Consider the following 22889-nt stretch of genomic DNA (forward strand, 5'->3'; position numbering starts at 1 on the left):
GTATATACATCAGCCCAGCCACAGCCAGCTCCTGTATATAAATCAGCCCAGCCAGCCCGCAGCTCTTGTATATACATCAGCCCAGCCAGCCCCTGTATGTACATCAGCCCAGCCACTGCCAGCCCCCAGCCCCTGTGTATACATCAGCCCAAGCCTCCAGCCCCTGTATATACATAAGACCAACCAGCCCACAGCCCCTGTAAATACATCAGCCACAGCTAGCCCCCAGCCCCTGTATATACATCAGCCCAGGCAGCCTCCAGCCCCTGTGTATATATCAGCCCAGCCACAGCCAGCCCATGTGTATATATCAGCCCAAGCCCCCAGCACCTGTATATACATCAGACCAGCCAGCCCCTAGCACCTGTATATACATCAGACCAGCCAGCCCCTAGCACCTGTATATACATCAGCCCAGCCAGCCCCCAGCACCTGTATATACATCAGACCAGCCAGCCTCCAGCCCTGTATATACATCAGCCCAGCCACAGCCATCCCCCAGCCCCTGTATACACACACATAAGCCCAGCCACAGCCAGCCCCCCGCATGTGACCTGTATATACATCAGCCCAGCCACCCCTGTATATACATCAGCCCAGCCATCCCCCAGCCCCTGTATATACATCAGCCCAGCCACAGCCAGCCACAGCCCCTGTGTATACATCAGCCCAAGCCCCCAGCACCTGTATATACTTCAGACCAGCCAGCCCCTGTATATACACATCAGCCCATCCATAGCCAGCCCCCAGCCCCTGCATATATATCAGCCCAGCCAGCCCCAGCCCCTCTATGTACATACATCAGCCCAGGCAGCCCCCAGCACGTGACCTGTATATACATAAGCCCAGCCAGCCCCAGCCTCTGTATATATATCAGCCCAGCCACAGCCAGCCCCTGTATATACATCAGCCAAGCCAAAGCCAGCCCCCAGTCCCTGTATATACATCAGCCCAGCCCCAGGCCCTAGCTCAGCATCTGTAGTGATTGCCTCAGGAGTGCGCGGGTACTAGGAGCTCCTCCGGATGCCTGAGACCTGATCCTGATACGTTCAGCAGCGCGCTGCAGCCAGGGGCGGGAGACGGGGAGAGCAGAGCGCTCTCTCTCTGCCCACAAAAAAACGTCCTGACGTTCAACGACAGGCATTCTTAACCCCTATGTGCAGGGCACCCGGGCCACTGACTCACTGATGTGTGCACCAGCTGTAAAGCCGCCGTGCCCGAAGATTTAAAGGGCAGACGGCAGGAAAAACAGGTAGCCAGGCCTCATCATGATAGGTGCGCGGTGTGCCCCTGAGCAAGAGTACTCTAAAATAGACAAAAGAACCAACCTTGTTTTCTCTAGAAACATAGTGCAACCTGCATGTATGGAATCAGCTTAATATTTATCAAGTGAGTCTGATCATCATACATATTACATAAATCTTTGTAACGGACCAAAAATAAATCAGAATAAACTCTTTAGTAATGTATAGTTATCTGGTATGCTGTGTTTATACAAGGAACGCTCACTTCTTGAATCCTGTCCTTTTGTTCATCATACCTTCTATATGCATTACTGAACATGACTGTTTTTTTCCTATTTCCACCATCCCATTTGTCTTTTACTCCCTCCTTCTCTGATGCTTGTGTTCATTATATGCTCTCAGGATCAGTCTTGGAGACAGAGCGGCAGCCAACTCTGCAAAGTGAGCTCTCTGTCTACAGACAAAGAATTCCAGGAGCTTGTCTTGCACACAATGGCAGCTACAGCAGCAACCTCTTTAATTCTAGCCCTCTTAAAATGAGCATCTAGGGGCAATCAACCATTATGAAGCAATATTTTGCATTAATACATATAAAAGCAATGAGGTGGCAGCAATGCATTACTTTGTTAACCAAATGAATGTTGTAGTTTAACTTCACTGATAGGATTGTTTCTTAATACAGACTTCAATTATATAAAGTACTAAGGCTACTTTCACACTAGCGTTTTTCTGCAGACGTCGAAAAGCGTCGTTTTGGTAGAAAAACGCATCCTGCAAAATCTCCCGCAGGATGCGTTTTTTTCCGATAGACTTGCATTAAGCAACGCATCGAGACGGATTGTCATGCGTTGTGTACGTTTTGCGACGGATGCGTCGGAATGTTCCGACACGTCGTCTGGAAAAAACGTTGATTGTAACATTTTTTGTCTGCGCTGGAAAAATGTGTCGCGACGCTTCCTTATTAATGTGTCGTTATCTACAATGGCAGCCTATGAGCGCAGGATGCGTCGGGCCACGTTCTTTGACGGAATGCAGCGCTGCAATCCATTTTTTTACACTGAGCATGCTCAGAAGCAGGATTTTGTTGCCAATTTCACCAGACAACCCCAAATCTATATAAACCAGGCCTGAGCCTTCAACCCCAGATATGCCAGAAAGAAGCCAGAAGCCAGAAGACAGCCTGCCAGGATCTGCCCAGCATCTGACCAGCCTGCAAGCCTGTGCCCAGCCTGCCATCATCTGCCAAGCCTGCCAGCATCTGCCCAGCCTGCCATCATCTGCCAAGCCTGCCAGCATCTGCCAAGCCAGCCAGTGTCCAGAGGCCTGCCAGCTTCAGAACCTAAAGCTGCAGCATTCCAGCCAGTGTGAGTATATATACTGCCATTTTTGCGTGCGTCTGTGTGCATGTCTGTGTGTGTGTGTGCATGTGTTTTTGTCTGTGTTTTTGTCTGTATGACGTACTGAATACAGTCAGAGCTAAACCTGAACCAGAGCTAAACCTGAACCAGAGCTAAACCTGAATACAGCCAGAGGCCTGACATCGTACTGCACCACCCAGCGTCCTGCCAGAGTCCAGCTCCAGCATGAGGCCTGCCCTTGTGAAGCCAGTCAGCTTGGAGCTCCAGCCTGATTCCTGCCATTTTTGCATTCGTCGGTGGGTGCGTGTGTGTGTGTGTGTGTGTGTGTGTGTGTGTGTGCGTGTCTGTGTGCGTCTTGTGCTTTTGGCCGGCTGGGTTATTTTGTGTGTGTGCATGTGTGTGTGTTTGCGTATGGCTGTGTGCTTTTGTATGTGTTCGTGCGTTTTATGCCTGCACCTGTGTGCTTTCGTGCATGTGTCTGTGTGATTGCGGGTGCATGCGTCCGTGCACGTGCTTTTTTTTTACTGTGATGTACCGTATATACTCGAGTATAAGCTGAGATTTTCAGCCCAAATTTTTGGGCTGAAAGTGCCCCTCTCGGCTTATACTCGAGTCACGGTCGGCGGGTGAGGGGGAGAGAGGTCTGTCATATACTCACCTGCTTCCGGGGCTCCTAGCGCTCCCCCTGTCTGTCCCATGGTCTTCGGGTGTCGCAGCTCTTCCCCTGTTCAGCGGTCACGTGGGACCGCTCATTAAAGTTATGAATGTGGACTCCACTCCCATAGGGGTGGAGCTGCATATTCATTTCTCTAGTGAGCGGTAACGGTGACCGCTGACAGAGGAAGAGGCTGCGGCACCCGGAGACCATCTGTCCGGGATAAGGAGCTAGGGACGCCGGGAGCAGGTGAGTATTACATATTTACCTGTCCACGTTCCACCCGCCGGGCGCCGCTCCGTCTTCCCGTTCTCTTGCTCTGACTGTTCAGGTCAGAGGGCGCGATGACGTACTAATCTGCGTGCCGCCCTCTGCCTGAACAGTCAGTGCGGAGAGACGCTGAGACGGGACGCTGAGGAGCTGCGGGCAGCAAGAGAGGTGAGTATGTCATTTTTTTTTATTGCAGCATTATATATTGCACAGCTTTATATGGAGCATCTATGGGGCAATAATGAACGGTGCAGAGCATTCTATATGGCACAGTTTTGTATGGAGCATCTATGGGGCCATAATGAACGGTGCAGAGCATTCTATATGGCACAGCTTTATATGGAGCATCTATGGGGCCATAATGAATGGTGCAGAGCATTCTATATGGCACAGCTTTATATGGAGCATCTATGGGGCCATAATGAACGGTGCAGAGCATTCTATATGGCACAGCTTTATATGGAGCATCTATGGGGCCATAATGAATGGTGCAGAGCATTCTATATGGCACAGCTTTATATGGAGCATCTATGGGGCCATAATGAATGGTCCAGAGCATTCTACATGGCACAGCTTTATATGGAGCATCTATGGGGCCATAATGAACGGTGCAGAGCATTCTATATGGCACAGTTTTGTATGGAGCATCTATGGGGCCATAATGAACGGTGCAGAGCATTCTATATGGCACAGTTTTGTATGGAGCATCTATGGGGCCATAATGAATGGTGCAGAGCATTCTATATGGCACAGCTTTATATGGAGCATCTATGGGGCCATAATGAACGGTGCAGAGCATTCTATATGGCACAATTTTGTATGGAGCATCTATGGGGCCATAATGAATGGTGCAGAGCATTCTATATGGCACCGCTATATATGGATCATCTATTGGGCAATAATCAACGGTATGGAGCATTATATATGGCACAGCTTTATATGGAGCATCTTATGGGGCAATAATGAACAGTATGGAGCATTATATGTGGCACAGTTTTATGTGGAGTGTTGTGGATTCTGTTGGTGGGCTCCCTCTGGTGGTTACTGCTGGTACTGGGTGACTTTGGTGGGTTGCGGCCTTTGGTTTCCACCTGTCCATCAGAGGCTGGGTGTTTCCTATTTTACCTGGCCTTTCTGTCATTTCCCTTGCCGGCTATCAATGTGTTCAGATGTGCTCTGTTTGGTTCCTGCCTACCTGCTCCCAGATCTTTCAGGATAAGCTAAGTGCTGATTTTCAGTTGTTTGGTTTTTTGTCCAGCTTGCTTAGAATGTTTCTATGCTAGCTGGTTGCTCTAGTGGACTGAGGTTCTCCCCATGTGCCATGAGTTGGCACATGGGTTCTTGTAATCTCAGGATGGTTTTTTTGATTAGGGTTTTTTGCTGACCACTCAGTCCCCTTTTGTATCATTCTGCTTTCTAGTTTTCAGCGGGCCTCTATTTGCTAAAGCTATATACATCATCTCTATGTGTGTGCCTTCCTCTCATTTCACCGTCAATACATGTGGGGGGCAACTATACCTTTGGGGTTAATTCCTCTGGAGGCAAGTGAGGTCTTGTTTTCTCTGCAGTACTAGTTAGCTCTTAGGCTGGTGCGTGGCGTCTAGAACCAACGTAGGCACGCTCCCTGGCTATCTCTAGTTGCGTTTGTCAGGCGTAGGGCAGCGGTCAGCCCAGGTTCCATCACCCTAGAGCTCGTCCGATATTTTGTTATACTTTGCTTGTCCTGTGCTATCCCTAGCCATTGGGGATTCATGACAGTGGAGCATCTATGGGGCAATAATGAAATGTATGGAGCATTATATGTGGCACAGTTTTATATGGAGCATCTTATGGGGCCATAATGAAATGTATGTAGCTTTCTATATGGCACAGTTTTATATGGAGCATCTATGGGGCCATAATGAAATGTATGGAGCATTATATGTGGCACAGCTTTATATGGAGCATCTTATGGGGCAATAATGAACGGTATGGAGCATCTATTTTTATTTTTAAAATTCACCGGTAGCTGCTGCATTTCCTACCCTAGGCTTATACTTGAGTCAATAAGTTTTTCCAGTTTTTTGTGGCAAAATTAGGGGGGGCGGCTTATACTCGGGTTGGCTAAGGCTAGGTTCCCATTGCGTTAATGGGATAGCGCTAACGGACAGCGTTGCATGGCGAAATTAACGCCGTGCACCGCGTCCGTTAGCGCTCCCATTGCCGGCAATGTTAGAGCGCATTGCTAGCGCGTGTCATTTTCGGCACGCGCTAGCGATGTGCCGGTCTTTTGTAGCGCGCCTCGGACGCTGCTTGCAGCGTCCGCGGCGCGCCAGAGGTCCGTTCCCCGCTCTCGCAGATCGGGGATCTGCGAGAGCGGGGACGTTAACGCGAACCCTGAACGCGGCCCCGAAAAAGACATTGCGTTAGCGCAATCCGCTAGCGCTCGCGCTAAACGGATTGCACTAACGCAATCTGAACCTAGCCTTATACTCGAGTATATACGTTATTTACCAAGTTGTGCGATTTGTGCAGCCTCTGGTTTAGTGTGTGAGCGTGTGTCAGCATGTGTCTTGTGTGTGTGTTCTTTTTTTCTCAACATATATTTTTGGTGTTTTATTGCTGAATAATTTCCATTTGATGTACTTGTATTTCAAATAAAGAGCATTTTTGCTCCTATTGTGATGTTTAAAAACAAAACAAAACAAAAAAAATTAATAAAAAGTTTATGAAAAATCTCCGTAGTATTATTTCACAAAGGTAAATTTTTAACTGGTGTATGTACAAATGTCCACACATGCAAAACTGTGTTGGTGCAGGGTTTATTTATTAAAGATAAAAGGTAATCTATTTTTTTTTTTAGAAGGGAAATAAAATGTGTTACTGTTTGTTTTAAATGGATCTTTTCAAATCACATATATGATCAATACATTTTGAACTGGTGTGTAGGCCTTTCAAGTTTCCAAGAGTGTTTTTTTTTTTGGGGGGGGGGAGGGGGGTTAGGGGTAAATGGTTTTACAGCTAGCACATACAATTGCAGTTGGGAATCCAGCTCAGACTGGTGTGCCATGGGTCATTTTTTGGGTGGTTTATCTCCGAACTTTCGCAGTTGGCCTGCATGAACATTGCTTTGATATTTTCAGCAGGGTGGTAATTACATCTTTTACATTCGTGAGTTTGGGGGGTGGTTTCTAACAATATAAACTTGTCATACTTGCAGAGCCACCAGGGACCACAGCCGACTACCCAAAGGCCCAGGAACACCTCCCACCAGGGACCACAGCCGCCCGGACCAAGTAAAGGACCCAGGGACCACAGCCGCTTTGCTGAGGTAAGTATTAAAGACCCTACAGCTTCAATTTCAATGTGTATAGTAGATTACAAGGGTTTTTATACTTGCAGAAACACCAGGGACCACAGCGGAAAACCAGGGACTACAAAACAGTACGATGTCTTCTTCTGAGAGCCCTTCTCCACAGCGACAGCGTGTTGCGGTAATTATCAATGTTTACATTTGATGTAGCTACACGTAAAATGTTTTTTAATCACTATATGCCTTAATAATTTTTTCACAGGAAGCTGAAGCAGCCGGGGGACTCTCAGAAGGAGATGAGAGGGGTGGAGAAAGTCGAGGAGCGGGCGCACAAAGTGTAAGTTGTGTAGAACAGCTTCACGCATCACTGAGCACCAAACACATTGAAACCACTACATCATACATAACAGTACACATACAACATATGCATAACTTTAACGTAATTATTTTTAATGTTTTCCAGTCTGCTGCACAGCAAGATCCTCCCAGCCGCTCCCGGAGCCGACGTACTCGTGGCCGCTGTCGCCGAGAGGTGAGATTTTTATTTTTTTTTTGCCTCTATTGATCATTTTTTATTTCTGTGTAGTAATGTTCTTTTTATTTTTTTATAAATATCAACAGCGTGCTCACGAAGCAGACGCTGATGACCTCCTCGGGATCGATGTGGACCAACTGATTGAGGAGGTCCGCGAGCGGGAGCCGCTCTGGCATATGGGTGACCGACGCCATGCAGATACATTTGTGACCCGTCGGCTCTGGGAGGAAGTATGCCGTAACATTTTGCCGAGGTGGGAGGACCTTAATCCAAGGCAGCAGACTCAAGAATGTAAGTATAAACTTTTAAGTTATGTTTTGAACTGAATGGAATGCGTTATAATTAACACTTGATTCTATTCTTGTCTTTACAGGTAAAAGGGTTAGGAAGTGGTGGCGGTCACTCAGAGATCGCTACAAGAGGGAGTTTAACGAGGAGATGCAGGCCCCGAGTGGCTCAGCACGAAGACGAAGGACTCCATATAAATATGGCCGGGCCCTGTCCTTCCTCCGGGAGAGTATTTGTTAAACACAGATAACCCAAACTGATCCACAGAATTAATTAGATCCAAAGAATATTCTTAATAAAGTTATAGCCGTGGTCAGGGTGCACTGTGAGTTATCACCAGTGGAAACCACTGTAATGGAAAAATAAACACCAAAACCACCAAGGATAGGAGACTACCAGAAAATAAATGAGCATGGGAATAAATTTAGAGAATATGCCTTTATTAATAAGATTGGCAACAATTACATAAAATTTGTATATTGTATTTTTAAAATAACAATTAAAAACATATATAGTTTTTGTTTGCAAAGTCCAGGAAATATATACTCTTAATTACACCACTCCCAGTATAATAGCTTCTTTTTAGGCTATGCTATCATAAGGTACACAAGGTTAAAAAGAGTGATATAACACCCAAAAGGTTAAAAAATTAAATAATGTGCAAATAGCAATTTAAATTTGTAATGCTGTGCAAAAATTGCAAAAAAAAGAAGTGCTCCAAAATACTGTGCAAGATAGTGCAAAAGGGTGCTTGTTAGCAAGGGATATAAACAACCTAATAGTATAAAGTGCACACGTGTAACTGACTGTGGTCAGACCAAACAGTCCATAACTATATGTGGATAATAGGTAGCACAGCACTATATGGAAGAAATATATTGTCATATATACCTGGGGGGTAGAAGAGACCTGGACCTGCGTGCGCCCGACGCGCGTTTCGGATTTATGTCCTTCGTCAGGGGGGGACGAAGGACATATGTCCCCTGACGAAGGACATAAATCCGAAACGCGCGTCGGGCGCACGCAGGTCCAGGTCTCTTCTACCCCCCAGGTATATATGACAATATATTTCTTCCATATAGTGCTGTGCTACCTATTATCCACATATAGTTATGGACTGTTTGGTCTGACCACAGTCAGTTACACGTGTGCACTTTATACTATTAGGTTGTTTATATCCCTTGCTAACAAGCACCCTTTTGCACTATCTTGCACAGTATTTTGGAGCACTTCTTTTTTTTGCAATTTTTGCACAGCATTACAAATTTAAATTGCTATTTGCACATTATTTAATTTTTTAACCTTTTGGGTGTTATATCACTCTTTTTAACCTTGTGTACCTTATGATAGCATAGCCTAAAAAGAAGCTATTATACTGGGAGTGGTGTAATTAAGAGTATATATTTCCTGGACTTTGCAAACAAAAACTATATATGTTTTTAATTGTTATTTTAAAAATACAATATACAAATTTTATGTAATTGTTGCCAATCTTATTAATAAAGGCATATTCTCTAAATTTATTCCCATGCTCATTTATTTTCTGGTAGTCTCCTATCCTTGGTGGTTTTGGTGTTTATTTCTCCGGGAGAGTATGCTGCAAAGAGTGTAAGTATTCAACAGGCCATTGAATGACCAATTGTACCTAACTTGTTTGGTTTCAGTCAGGGCTTTTCTTCTATCTATATATTAATTGTTATTTGTTCTCTATTTCACAGCACCTTCTCCAGCCATCGGGTGCCTGCATCTACCTCGGACCCCTCTGGAGCAATCTCTCAGGAGTCTGTCACCGAGGGCCATGTCGGTAGGCCACATCCATCTGACCCCTCATCTGGCCCTTCCAGTACCTCTGTCCCATCCACTTCTACCGCCGGCAGCGGTGGAGCAGCATCGCAGCCCTCGTTACTGGAATCTGCTGGTCAAGACGTAGCGTTCCCTTTACCAGACCCCTCTGATCCTGCCACCTCTAGACCACCGTTAGGTTCATGGTGGCAGCAACAGAGGGGTCCGGAAAGGAGCTATGCTCCTGAGTTCTTACATCTGAATGCATCCTTCCAAAGCTCTTGCTGGTTTCAGCATGCTGCAAGCACGTATCAGTTAAACCAGCACTGAAACCAGCAGTCACTTGGATAGGCTGCATTCAGATGTAAGTCAATCTCCAGCCAATCTTTTTCTTTCAATCAATGCTCAGGAGCATGGAAAAGCTTTCTCTTGACCAGCAGATGCAGGTAATGCACGACTGCCATGCTGCTCTACTGCGGGTCATGAGCCAAACTCCCACACCTCCCCAAACAGCCACTACAAATTTCCCAGCCCAGTCACAATTCCCACCACAGTCCCAATACCAACCCCAGTCCCAATACCAACCCCAGTCCCAATAACAACCCCAGTCACAATACCAACCCCAGTCTCAATACCAACCCCAGTCCCAATACCAACCCCAGTCCCAAAACCAAACCCAGTCCCAATTCCCATCCCGGCCACAAATCACATTGTCTTCCCCAATGTTTTCCTCGTCAAGCTTTCCTTCCCCGTTTACTATTCCACCTACCCCTACAACACCCTCCCCTGCTCAGCCTCCTGCTTTTTCACCCCATTCCACTACACCCCAACCCAGTAGGGTTTCCCCACCTATCGACATGGTCCAACCTTCCAGCCCCTCCGCTAGTATCTCCACCCCACACTTTACGGATTTGTAACATATTTGTTGAAAAATTGTTCTTTTATGTTGTGTAATTTAAAAAAAAAAAAAAAAAAAAAAAAAGGGTAACAAAAACTAAAAGGGTAAAAAATAAAGTTGTTACCGGAAAAAAAAAATGAAAAAATGAAGTTTAAACAACCCTAAAAAAAATGTTACCAAAAAAAGTTAAACAATAAAAACAAAAATGGTGGACACAAATTTGGTGTTTCAACAAATTGTTCTTGAAACATTTACAATGTTTGTTTGTAATAACTTTGAAATAAATTTTGTTTTGGTTTAAAAAAAATTTGGTTGTGAAGTGGCTTCATTTGATATGTTAATAATTGGAAATTAAATAAACACCACACGTTTGAAGGTAGAACGTTTGGTTTATTACACCACATATACCAAAGTGTATTCAACTAAGTTGGTGGCAATAAAACTTTATACACAAACATTTATCACCAAGACCTGAAATAAAAGTTCACACAATGTTCTCTTGCCATGGCACCCTGCCCACAGGTGAAACAAAATACTCAGCAAAGTTGTCCCTCATTCTGGAAACAGAACCGGCAGAACGTACAGAGCTGCTGTGGTAATCCCACAGGGTGGTCTCCAAGTCCTCATCATCCACGGAAACAGGCTCCTTGGAAAGTACATAGTTATGTAGGACCACGCAGGCCTTCACAACCTCATCCACAGTTCGTATGTGCAGAGTTATGGCGGTGAGCAGTACGCGCCACTTAGCAGTGAGAATGCCGAATGCACACTCCACCACTCTTCTTGCTCTCGTTAAGCGGTAATTGAACACTTTTTTGGTTCTGGTCAAGTCTCGGCTTGAGTACGGTTTGAGGAGATGTGGGGACAACTGAAAGGCCTCATCACCCACACAGACATACGGCATAGGTGGTCCAGTTGTTCCCAGGAGTGGTCTGGCTGGTGGAAAGTCATATGTATCGCCATACAAACAACGGCCCATCGGTGAAGTTTTGAAGACTTGGGAGTCGTTGGACCGGCCATATGCTCCAATGTCCACAGCCAGAAATTTGCAGTTGGCATCCGCTATGGCCATGAGTACGATAGAAAAGTACTTCTTATAGTTGTAGTACTCCGAGCCTGTTCCTGCCGGTTTTGCTATACGGATGTGTTTCCCATCGACTGCCCCCAAGTAATTTGGGAAATGGCACACTTTCTCAAACTGTTCTGCACTCTGCAGCCAGATGTCCCTTGTTGGTTGTGGAATGTACTTCGTGTGCAAGGTATCCCAGGCAGGTCACTTTCAGGCCATGTGCACACGTTCAGTAGTTTTCGCTTTTTTTCGTGTTTTTTCGCTATAAAAACGTGATAAAAACGCGAAAAAACGCTAACATATGCCTCCCATTATTTTCAGGGTATTCCGCATTTTTTGTGCAAATGTTGCATTTTATTCCGCGAAAAAATCGCATCGAGGAAAAAAAAGCAACATGTTAATTAAATTTGCGGAATTGCGGGGATTCCGCACACCTAGGAGTGCATTGATCTGCTTACTTCCCGCACGGGGCTGTGCACACCATGCGGGAAGTAAGCAGATTATGTGCGGTTGGTACCCAGGGTGGAGGAGAGGAGACTCTCCTCCATGGACTGGGCACCATATAATTGGAAAAAAAAAAGAATTAGGGTATGTGTCCACGTTCAGGATTGCATCAGGCTTTGGTCAGGATTTTATGCAAGTAAAATCTTGACCAAAACTGCACCTGAGGTCACTGGCAGGTCACCTGCGGTGTTCCTGCGTGTTTTGCTCATTGTAGCAACATGCTGCATTTTGAAAAAACGCAGCGCATGTGCGTTTTCGCGGCAAAAACGCATGCGTTTTTTAACGCATAGTGGAGTCGGGATTTCTTTAAATCCCCTCCACTATGCTGTAACATCTGGACGCTGCGTTTTTGACGCTGTGGCTCAGCGCTGCGTCAAAAACGCAGTGTTTCCTGAACGTGGACACATACCCTTAAAATAAAAAATAGTCACATACTCACCTTCGATGGCCCCCGCAGTCTTCCCGCCTCTCAGGTGCATGCTGCCGCTTCGGTTCCTATAGCTGGAGTGTGTGAAGGACCTGCGATGACGTCGCGGTCTTGTGATTGGTCGCATGACCGCTCATGTGACCGCGACGTCATCGAAGGTCCTGCACACACACACCATCTATAGGAACGGACGCCGCTGAGGAGATCAGCTGTCTGCAGGTGAGTAAAACCATTTTTTTTATTTTTTTATTATTTTTAAACATTCTATCTTTACTATTGATGCTGCATAGGCAGCATCTATAGTAAAAAGTTGGTCACACTTGTCAAACACTATGTTTGACAAGTGTGACCAACCTGTCAGTCAGTTTTCCAAGCGATGCTACAGATCGCTTGGAAAACTTTAGCATTCTGCAAGCTAATTTCGCTTGCAAAATGCTAAAATAAACGCGAAAAAAACGGGGAAAAAACGCAAAAAAAAAAATGCGGATTTCTTGCAGAAAATTTCCGGTTTTCTTCAGGAAATTTCTGCAAGAAATCCATGTGTGTGCACATACCCTCACAATTCCAGAAATGGTTGATATTCCAAGGCGAAACTGGTAGTGTAGTGACGTTAGGGATTCTCCTGTAGCCAAGAAGCTGTGAAAAAGCAAAACAAAAGTTGTAAAAGATTGTAAAGACAGCTAAATGACATTTGTAAGCAATTTACATAAATTTAGTTATTTTTTTTTTTTCCAATTTAAAAATGCCACTTCTTTTTTTAGTTTTGGCTGTTGCAGTGCACAACAACAGCATTTTTACATCTGTGCATACTTGGGCCCATACATGGAAAATAATAACATGGTCCAGAAAATGCAATGCTGTGTTACAGCGCAGTATTTTGGGGACCATGTTCACTGCTGATGTTGTTTTCCATACGTTAAAACATGCTGGCATGGCATTAAATATGAACAATCAGATAAAAAAAAAAATTAACTTACCGCAGGGTCACCATCAGCCGCTCCGCCGGTGTAATGGAAGACCTCATGCGTGTGTCCTGCCTTTGGATGACATCCCCAACTTGTTCCAGCAACACATCAAAGTGCTCCTACCTCATCCGAAGATAATTATAAAATTTCTCCGGGTTCTGCCGTAACTCCATGTACAAATAGACGCCCCGGGTCATCCGCAGTGCGTTAATGGTATGAATCCATAGTCTGCGACGTCGACGGTGAAGCATCCTCCGGTTTTCTGCTGCCGCCTCCTGCTCCCGAACCATGATATCCAGGCGATTGGTCTCAAAAATCACATCGGTAACCACGTTCGCAATGCTCACAAGCATTCCCTCCATCTCTGCCACTTTCTCTAAACGCTTTCCAAGATGGGCTGTAAAAACAGTCTGTATTTAGTTTTCCATATTTTCCAGTAGCCAATCACATAAGGAGACTCCCACTTTTAGGCGTGGAAAACGGATCCGTCATAAAAACGGATGAAACGGATGGAAAAAACGGAAACAACGGATGCAACGGATCCAGTTTTTCGACGGAACCGTCTAGCGAATCGTCGAAATAATGGAAGCGTTGTATCTGTTTTCCTGTCTTTTCGACGTCCGCAGAAAAACGCTAGTGTGAAAGTAGCCTAACATGTCTAACTGCGCTGAAAGCCATGGGCTTAAACAAATGATAACACATACAGAACAGTAAATCAAATGCATTACGTATATCTACAAAGTATTCATAAAGATCTGCCATAACTAACGTCATCTCATGAATCAAAATGTGTTGTATTTATTTTCAAAGACGTATCTACTAGTGATGAGCGAGTGTGCTTGTCACTGCTTGTTACTCACTTCAGCATCAGTGTGCTCGACGTTACTCGGCGACTCTTTTTGAATGCTCGCTTGCAAGCTTCAGTCCAAGCCCCTTTGGTGCTTGTTAGACAGCCATTAAGCATGTGGGGATTGCCTGACAGTCACTGTAATGACGTAGTTATCTTGATTGTGGGATTATTATGATTGGCTGGCCACAGAACATCATCAGGTCTATATAAGACCCGTGATGCTATGAACGGCACACTGTAACTCAGAAATAGGCAGAGCATGGAGAGGTGCTGGTGGCCTAGGGACAGAGTTTTAGCTACAGATACAGATCAACTGCAACAACAGCCTTTATTAGGGCTAATTAAAATCAATATTAATACTGCTGTTAACAGCACTTAGGGAGAGATTGTTCCAATAGGATATTCTAGAACAGGATAGGGTTAATTACACGCCCTTTCTGCTGCAACTCCTACAAAAAGCCCTTCTCTTCTCAGGCCTAATAATATTCTTTTTGCTCTCAATCCTGCAAATTATTCTGAGTAGGGAAATATTATAAAGCATTTATAATGCGCCAATTGTGCGTCAGAAGCATACAACTAGAGATGAGCGAACGTGCTAGTGCTAGCCACTACTCGGTACTTGCCCAAGTATCACTATGCTCGGTGTACTCGGTGAGCACTGAGTATTTCCGGGATTATTCGGCTGGAGCTCGGGTCTCCTTCTTTTAATTTTGGTGCTTTTTAGAGTAACATATCAGCATGCAGGGATTGTCTGCCATGCACTGTAATACCACAGCCATCTTTGTTGTGGTATTACAGTGATTGGCTTGCCGCACAGCGTCATCAGGTCTATAAGAGACCTGGTGTCGCCCTGCTCGCCGCACTCTGCTCCGGACTCAGCTAGTGTAGGGAGAGCTGCTGCTGAGATAGCGTCAGATTCTTACATTTATTAGTTAGCGTGGGTCTACTAGTGTTCAATCCACAAATCCTGATAAACCAAAAGTCCTTTTAAGGGCTAATTCGGGAGTACATACTGTATATTGCAGCACTAGGCAGGCAGGGGAGTCTATGTGCACATATCCACATCAGTGCAAGGCATGCAGGCACTGTATGTGAGTATATAGATCTCACTGCATACCTCCAAAAGCTCCATTCCTGTCTGCTGCTGCGTATTTTGTATATACGTAGCTGCCGGTATCCGTGGCAATTTTTTTTTTTTTTGCACCTTATACCTGCTAATTTTACTAGAAAGGAATCCATAGCCCCCTTTTTTCTACATTTATTTGCTTTGTCACACTGCAGACTACAGCCAGGTCATTGCAATACAAGAGCGTGAAAATCTAACAATATAAAACATTTTTTTTGTCCTAGGCATCAGATGTGAGTGCGCAGAAAATCGGACCTTTTTTTTTTGGTACTATATTATTTTATGGAGTCTTAAAACATTTTTGGACACCATTTTGCTGCCCAAAAAATCTGTAGCTGGTCAAAAAATATTTAGCTACAGCTCTTTTATTTATTACTGTGATTTGTACGCCACACGCATCACATATCATTGCGCTAAATATTTAACAATTTTAGTACTCCAATTTTTTTTTTAGCGTCATAGCCTACTTAATAACACCATTTTGGTGGGCCAAAAAAAAATTAAGGACACATTTTGATCAATCTGTTATCTCCGTCTGACGCCTGGTCTATCTGTGGTCTCCAAATTCTTGCTTTTCAGGCATACATTGTATTTTTTTTGTCTGCTAGCCTTGGTCTATACAGTATTTTGTGGTTAAAAAAATTTTAAAACCAAAAAACAGGCCACATATTGAAAGAGTCTGTTATCTCTGTCAGGCGCCTGGTGTATCTGTGGTGTCAAATCCTCCTTTTCAGGCATAAATTGCATTTTTTTGTCTGCTAGCCTTGGTCTGTACAGTATTTTGTGTTAAAAAAAATGTAAAACAAAAAAACAGGCCACATATTGAAACAGTCTGTTATCTCTGTCAAACGTCTGGTGTATCTGTAGTGTCAAAATCCTCTCTTTGCAGGCATACATTGCCTTTTTTGTCTGCTATTCTTGGCCTATACAGTATTTTGCAGTAAAAAAAATTAAAACAAAAAAAACAGGCCACATATTGAAACAGTCTGTTATCTCACTCAGACGCCCAATCTATCTGTGGTCTCCAAATACTTGCTTTTCAGGCATACTGGTTTAAGGCATACTGATCACATATAAGTTTTCTCAAAATGAATACATTTGCATTCAACTTTTAAAATATTTCAATAGTCCATTTAAAATGGGCAAGGCAAGGGGCAAGGGACGGGGCAAGGGACGGGGAAGTGGATATGATGCTGATGGTGCATGCAGAGGACGAGGCAGTGGCCACGCTGAAAGTGGGCCACAACAAAGACCCACATCTCCCCAGTTTCAAGGGGACTACAGCACATCACTATTGAAGCCAGAGCAGTGTGAAACTGTTGTTGGTTGGATAGCGGATAATGCTTCTAGTCACTTAACCACCATGTCTTCCACACAGTCAAGTCTGAGTAGCCGTGAGTGTGTACCTCATATTACTCACTGTGATCCTCCTTCCTCCCACCATGCCAAGTGCCCTGAGACAACTGATCCCACACTTGGACACTCCGAAGAGCTGTTCAGTTTTTCCTTTAAAACTCCGGACTCTCGGACGGTCAACTTGAATTGTGGTAAGATGAGATCGCATGTAGCGATGCCCAAATATTTGAGCAGCCACGGCTACAGGAAGGCAATGGTGGGAAAGTGTCACAAGAGGTGGACAATGATTAGACACAATTGCCAGAAAGTCAGGAGGAGGAGCAGGGTGCAGATGTGGAAGACGAGGTGGTGGATAACATAGAAACTGACCCAACCTGGCAGGAGGACATGCAGAGCGAGGACAGCAGCACACATGGGGAAGGAGGCATAGCACCCCAACAGGCAGAAAGAAGCAGTGTGGTGGCCGCAGACAGAAGGCGTGCATTGGATCCCTGTAACATCAACATGACAGAAGTTGCCATTCCAACTGTTAGATCTTCCAAGTCTGGCTATTTTTTAAACATTCTGCAGATAACCCCAAACAGGCTATTTGCAACATCTGCCATGCCAGTATCAGCAGGGGTAGCAAAGCTACCAGCCTTACCACCACCAGCATGATCAGGCACATGGCAGAAAAGCACCCGACTTTGTGGGCCGAACTCCAGGCTCCAGGAACACTGTCTGCAGGTGACACCACTGCTTCTTCCACTGTATTGCGTAAAAGCCAATCCCCAGTCCACGGTGCTTGCAAAGATGCCTCTAGCCCTGCACCTGTTGTTGCCCACTGTCAACTAGCACCATCATCCAGCCCGTCCACGTCCTTGTCCCAGCGCAGCCTTCAGTTGTCTATACCCCCATCATTGGAATACAAGCGGAAATACACAGCAAACTCCCCACAGGCCACAGTATTAAATTCTAACATGTCTCGTCTGCTTGCGCTCGAAATGTTGCCTTTCAGACTCGTTGAGATGGAAGCTTTCCACAATCTGATGGCGGCAGCCATCCTAAGGTACTCGGTACCCAGTTGCCACTATTTCTCCCGGTGTGCCGTATCGGCATTACACCAGCACATGTCCCACAACATTACCCATGCCCTCAACAATGCTGTTAATGGGAAAGTCCACCTAACCACGGAGGAGTGGACAAGTGCTTGTGGGCAGGGATGGTACATCTCACTGATGGCACACTGGGTTAACATAGTGGAAACCGGGACCCAGTCGGACCTTGGAATGGAACACATCCCGATGCAGAGGATTGCTGGCCCTACATCAATCAGGGTTGCCACCACAGTCTACAGCTCCTTCACCTCCTCCTCCTCCTCTTCAGCCTCCATCTCTGAAAGGAGCTCATCAGTCTGAAGCTGGAATCACTGCAGCACTGCATCAGACAAGTGGTAAAAGGCTGTGTTGAAGCTTATCTGCTTAGGTGACAAACCGCACAATGCTGAAGAGTTGTGGACAGCGCTGAAAGAGCAGTCAGATTTTTGGATGACACTGCTGAACTTACAGCCAGGCACGGTTGTGTGTGACAATGGCCGGAACATGGTGGCAGCTCTTAGGCAAGGTGAGCTCACACACGTATCTTGCCTGGCCCATGTGCTTATCCTGGTCATTCAATGTTTTCTCAAAAGCTAGCCAGAGCTGTCGGATCTGCTAGTGAAAGTATGCTGCCTGTCTGCCCATTTTAGAAAGTCAGCTAGTGCTTCAGCCGCCCTTGCTGTGCTTCTGCAGCGTTTGCATCTTCTGGCTCACTGAATGGTGTGTGATGTCCTCTTGCGTTGGAACTCTACACTGCATATGTTGGAAAGGATTTGTGAGCAGAAGAGGGCAGTTGTTGACTACCAGCATCAACAAGCCGTCGTTTTTCAGTTCAGACTCCACACATGAGGCCTCATTAGTGGACATGGATGTCAGACATATGTACCATCCTCCAAAACATTGGAGGACTGCACCAAGATGGTGAGCGGCGATGATGCCATAATTAGGGTCACCATCCCACTTCTCTGCATTCTGAAAACCTCTCTCCTCACAATGAAAGAGGAAGCATTTGCAGGCGGATCACGAGGACATGGAGCAAGGAACCATACAGGGGGATTACACTCAGCCCAGCCTCATGTTGTCCCAACGTGGATTGGTAGACAATGAGCAAGAGAAGGAGGAGGAAGAACAGGAGCTACTTTCATGCGCTATAGACTGTACTACAAGCACAGCTGTCATACTGTTTGTTCAGCATGGATGGTCTGAGGACAGGGAGGAGGATTAGGAGGAGGAGTAGGACAGCATGGTCAGTCATCCTGTTGGTGAGGACACTGAAGTCTTGCCTGTTAACAGTCAGACATGTATGGCTGACTTTATGTTGTGCTGCATTTCCCGTGACCCTCGCATTATGAAAATTTTCGGTGACACTCATAACTGGTTGGTGACACTTCTAGACCCACGCTGCAAGGAGAACTTTCAATCTCTTCTTACAGAGGCAGACAGGTGTACTAAAATGTTGCAGTACCAGAGGGCCCTTGTAGCAAAATTAATAAAAAAATTCCCATCTGAGAATGCTGGCAGCAGATGTCAGAGTTTGTTGTACAACCAAGGAGTCCAAGCGAGAGAGACAGAAGTACAATCCAACACAGGCAGAGGAACAATGGCAAAGTACTGGGACAGTTTTCTCATGCTCTCCCATCGTGCCAGCACAGAGGCAAGGGGTGCTGTCACAAGAAGTGCAATGTTTAGGAAGTTGCTGAGGGAGTACCTTGCTTATCGTACAAATGTCCTCCGGGATTCCTCTGTGCCTTTTATTATTGGGTATCCAAGCTGGACACATGGCATTAACTGGCTTTCTACACCTTAGAGGTCCTAGCCTTCCCTGCTGCTAGCGTTCTGTCAGAGCGGGTTTTTAGTGCCACTGGTGGAATTATAACAGATAAGCGCATCCGCCTGTCAAATAAAAATGCTGACAGGCTGACTTTCATAAAAATGATCAAGGGCTGGGTTGGGCAACACTTCTGTACACCACCGAAAGAAAACAGTGAAACATAACCTCAAATACATTGTCCTTTTTGTGGGGATGTATTCTCATGCACCTCTTCACAACCACACATGGGTATATGCTTCCGGATTTAGCCTGTTTGGTGTTATACTCCTCCTTATCCTCATCCTCATCATTCACAACCACTAGGACACCAGGGTGAAAATATTCGGTGATGCAAAAGTCACTCAATACTTGTGCAAGGGTGTTTTTATGATGCTTGTTACTAATTTGAAACCAAAAAAAATGTACACCCCCAGGGGGAAATGTTTGTCAGCCCATACACTTAGTGTATGGGCATTACAAGTCTAGGAGACCCGCTGCTTTAAATTGGGCATAATTTTTAATGAGGCCTTCCTCCACATCTCATTATCCACCACCACTAAATCACCAGGGTTAACGTGTTCCATGCAGCTACAGCCAGTACAATTTTTGGCAAGGGTGTCTATGATGCCCATAAAATATTTTTTACAAATGTACCCCCATGGGGAAATGTTTGTCAGCCCATGCACTTAGTGTATGGGCATTACGAGTCTAGGAGACCCGCTCCTTTAAATTGGGCCTAGTTTTTAATGAGGCCTTCCTCAATGTCTCATTATCCACCACCACTAGATCACCAGGGTTAACGTGTTCCATGCTGCTACAGCCAGTCCAATTTTTGGCAAGGGTGGCTATGATCCCCATAAAACATTTTTTTTAAATGTACCCCCCATGGGGAAATGTTTTTTAGCCCATGCACTTAGTGTATGGGCATTCCGAATCTAGGAGACCCGCTCCTTTTAATTGGGCCTAGTTTTTAATGAGGAGTTCCTCAATGTCTCTTAATGCACCGCCACTAGATCACCAGCGTTTATGTGTTCTGTGCTGCTACAGCCAATCCAATTTTTGGCAAGGGTGTATATGATCCCCATAATATTTTTTTTTTAAATGTACCCCCCATGGGAAAATGTTTTTCAGCCAATGCACTTAATGTATGGGCATTACGTGTCTAGGAGACCCGCTCCTTTGTAATGGCACAGTTTTTTTTATGAGGCCCTCCTCCATGTTTCTTCCATGCCTTGCTGTTAATACATAAGAAAACAGTATGGCAAGACCAACTGAAGAATGAGAAGTGGGTTTTCCCGTGGCCATCAAGCACCTGGGTTCAAAGGCTTATTGGGGTACATATGACTTGGTAGCACAGCAGGCCTTGCAGTCAATACATAAGAAAACAGTATGGCAGGACCAACTGAATAACGTGAAGTGGGTTTTCCTGTGGCCATCCAGTACCTGGGTTCAAAGGATTCTTGGGATGCATATGACTTGATAGCAGGGCAGGCATTGCATTCAATGCAACATTTTTTCAGGAAGCCCTCCTGTACCTCTCGTGAAAGGGGTATTGTGGTGCATCGTAATTCTTGTCAGCCCAGCCACTCACTGCACAGGCAATAACAGCATAGGAGACCCACTGTTTAATAATGGCCCTTTAAGAATATTAATGCCACCTGATGCCCCTCTAAAAATAGGCTTTGTGACTTTAAGCGTCCATCCTTCATGAATTAAACAAGATGTGTCTCCTTATGTGTCACACAACACATGGCCAGCTAAGGTTGTTAAATGTTACAATGACATTTTGCAGTGAATGCATTTGTATTTGTTGAAAGCAATGTTGAAGTTGAAAAACGCATCAAAAACGCTGCGTGTGAACATATCCCAAGTGGTGGAGGAACATTTTGGTCTGGGGTTAATTATTTTGCCGTATATACAAGTCATTACCCTGGAAAGGATGTACCTTAACATATTTCCTAACAAAATCTATTTTGGTTTCGTTTTTGTATGTTTTTTGGTGCACCTGTAAAAATGGTGTGAAACTGACAACATTGCTTACAGCTGTGACCTAGGAGTCAGAAATGCTTCCAGGGGCGATCCCCATGATGTTCTTATGTTATTTGAGCAGTGGTTCCATCATTTTCAGATGTTTTTAGACCTTAAAAGGACCCCCGGGGGGATTGAGGTAAAAATTCTCGGGTTTCCCATAGACTTACATTGGGCTCGTTGCTCGGGTCGAGTACCCAAGTATTCCAATTTGCTTGACCTGAGCAACGAGCACCCTAGCATTTTAGTGCTCGCCCATCACTACATACAACCAGACTTGGTTGGTTAGCAATAGCATTGCTGTGTGGCTACTACAGTGCAACATGTCCATCTGAGGTGGGAACGTTTTCCCGCAATCTTGGAAAGCAAAGATTTTCAGTAGGGAATGTTATACGGCATTTATACTGTGCCAGTTGTGCATCAAAAGCATACAGCCAGACTTCGTTGGTTAGGAGTAGCATTGCTATATTGTTACTGCAGCGTAACAAATCGATCTGAGGGGGGAAAAGTTTCCTGAGATACCAATCCTGCAGTTTTCTCGAAAATGATATATCATACGTAATTTAACATGGTCAAGGCACGTGGTGAGGGATGGGGAAGTGGACATCATGTTATATATAAATTAAAAAATTATTATTATTATTATTATCATGCTGATGTGTGCAGAGGCCGAGGCCACGGGCAAAATCAAACTGTAACTGCTGCAGAAGCACAACAAAAAACACACATCATATCGACCTAGCATCCCATCCTACTTTGCCAGAGTCGTGGAACATCACTTTTGAAGCTAGACCAGTCTGAAAAGGTTGTTAGACGGATAGCAGAAAATGCTTCCAGTCAATTTGTGAGCACCATTCTGTTTTCCACGTGGTCCAGTCTCAGTAGTTGTGATTCTGGACCACATAATCCTCACTCTTCCTCTCACCTTGCCGAGTGCCCATAGACAAGTGATCCCACACTTGGACACTCTGGAGAACTGTTCACATTTCCATTTATAGATTCTGGCCTCTTGCCCTGCCTGTTTCAAGTGGGACATGAAGAGATTGCATGTAGTGATGCCCAAATATTTAAGCGGCCATGGTCACAAGAAAGCGATGGTGGGAAAATGCAATTACTGTCGCAAGAGGTGAATGATGATGAGACACAATTGCCAACAACTGATGTTGTAAAGTCAGCAAGCCATGAGAAGGAACATGGTTTGGAAGTGGTAGTGAACGATGAAGTCACTGATCCAACCTGGGAAGGTGACATGCAGAGGGAGGACAGCGGTGCACAGGGGGAGGGATCCGAAGCACCACAACAGTCAGGAAGAGGCAGTGGGATGGCTAGAGAAACAAGGTGTGCAAGTGTTTCTCA

The sequence above is a fragment of the Ranitomeya variabilis genome, chromosome 4 (assembly GCF_051348905.1).
Source record: "Ranitomeya variabilis isolate aRanVar5 chromosome 4, aRanVar5.hap1, whole genome shotgun sequence".
Taxonomy (NCBI): Eukaryota; Metazoa; Chordata; class Amphibia; order Anura; family Dendrobatidae; genus Ranitomeya; species Ranitomeya variabilis.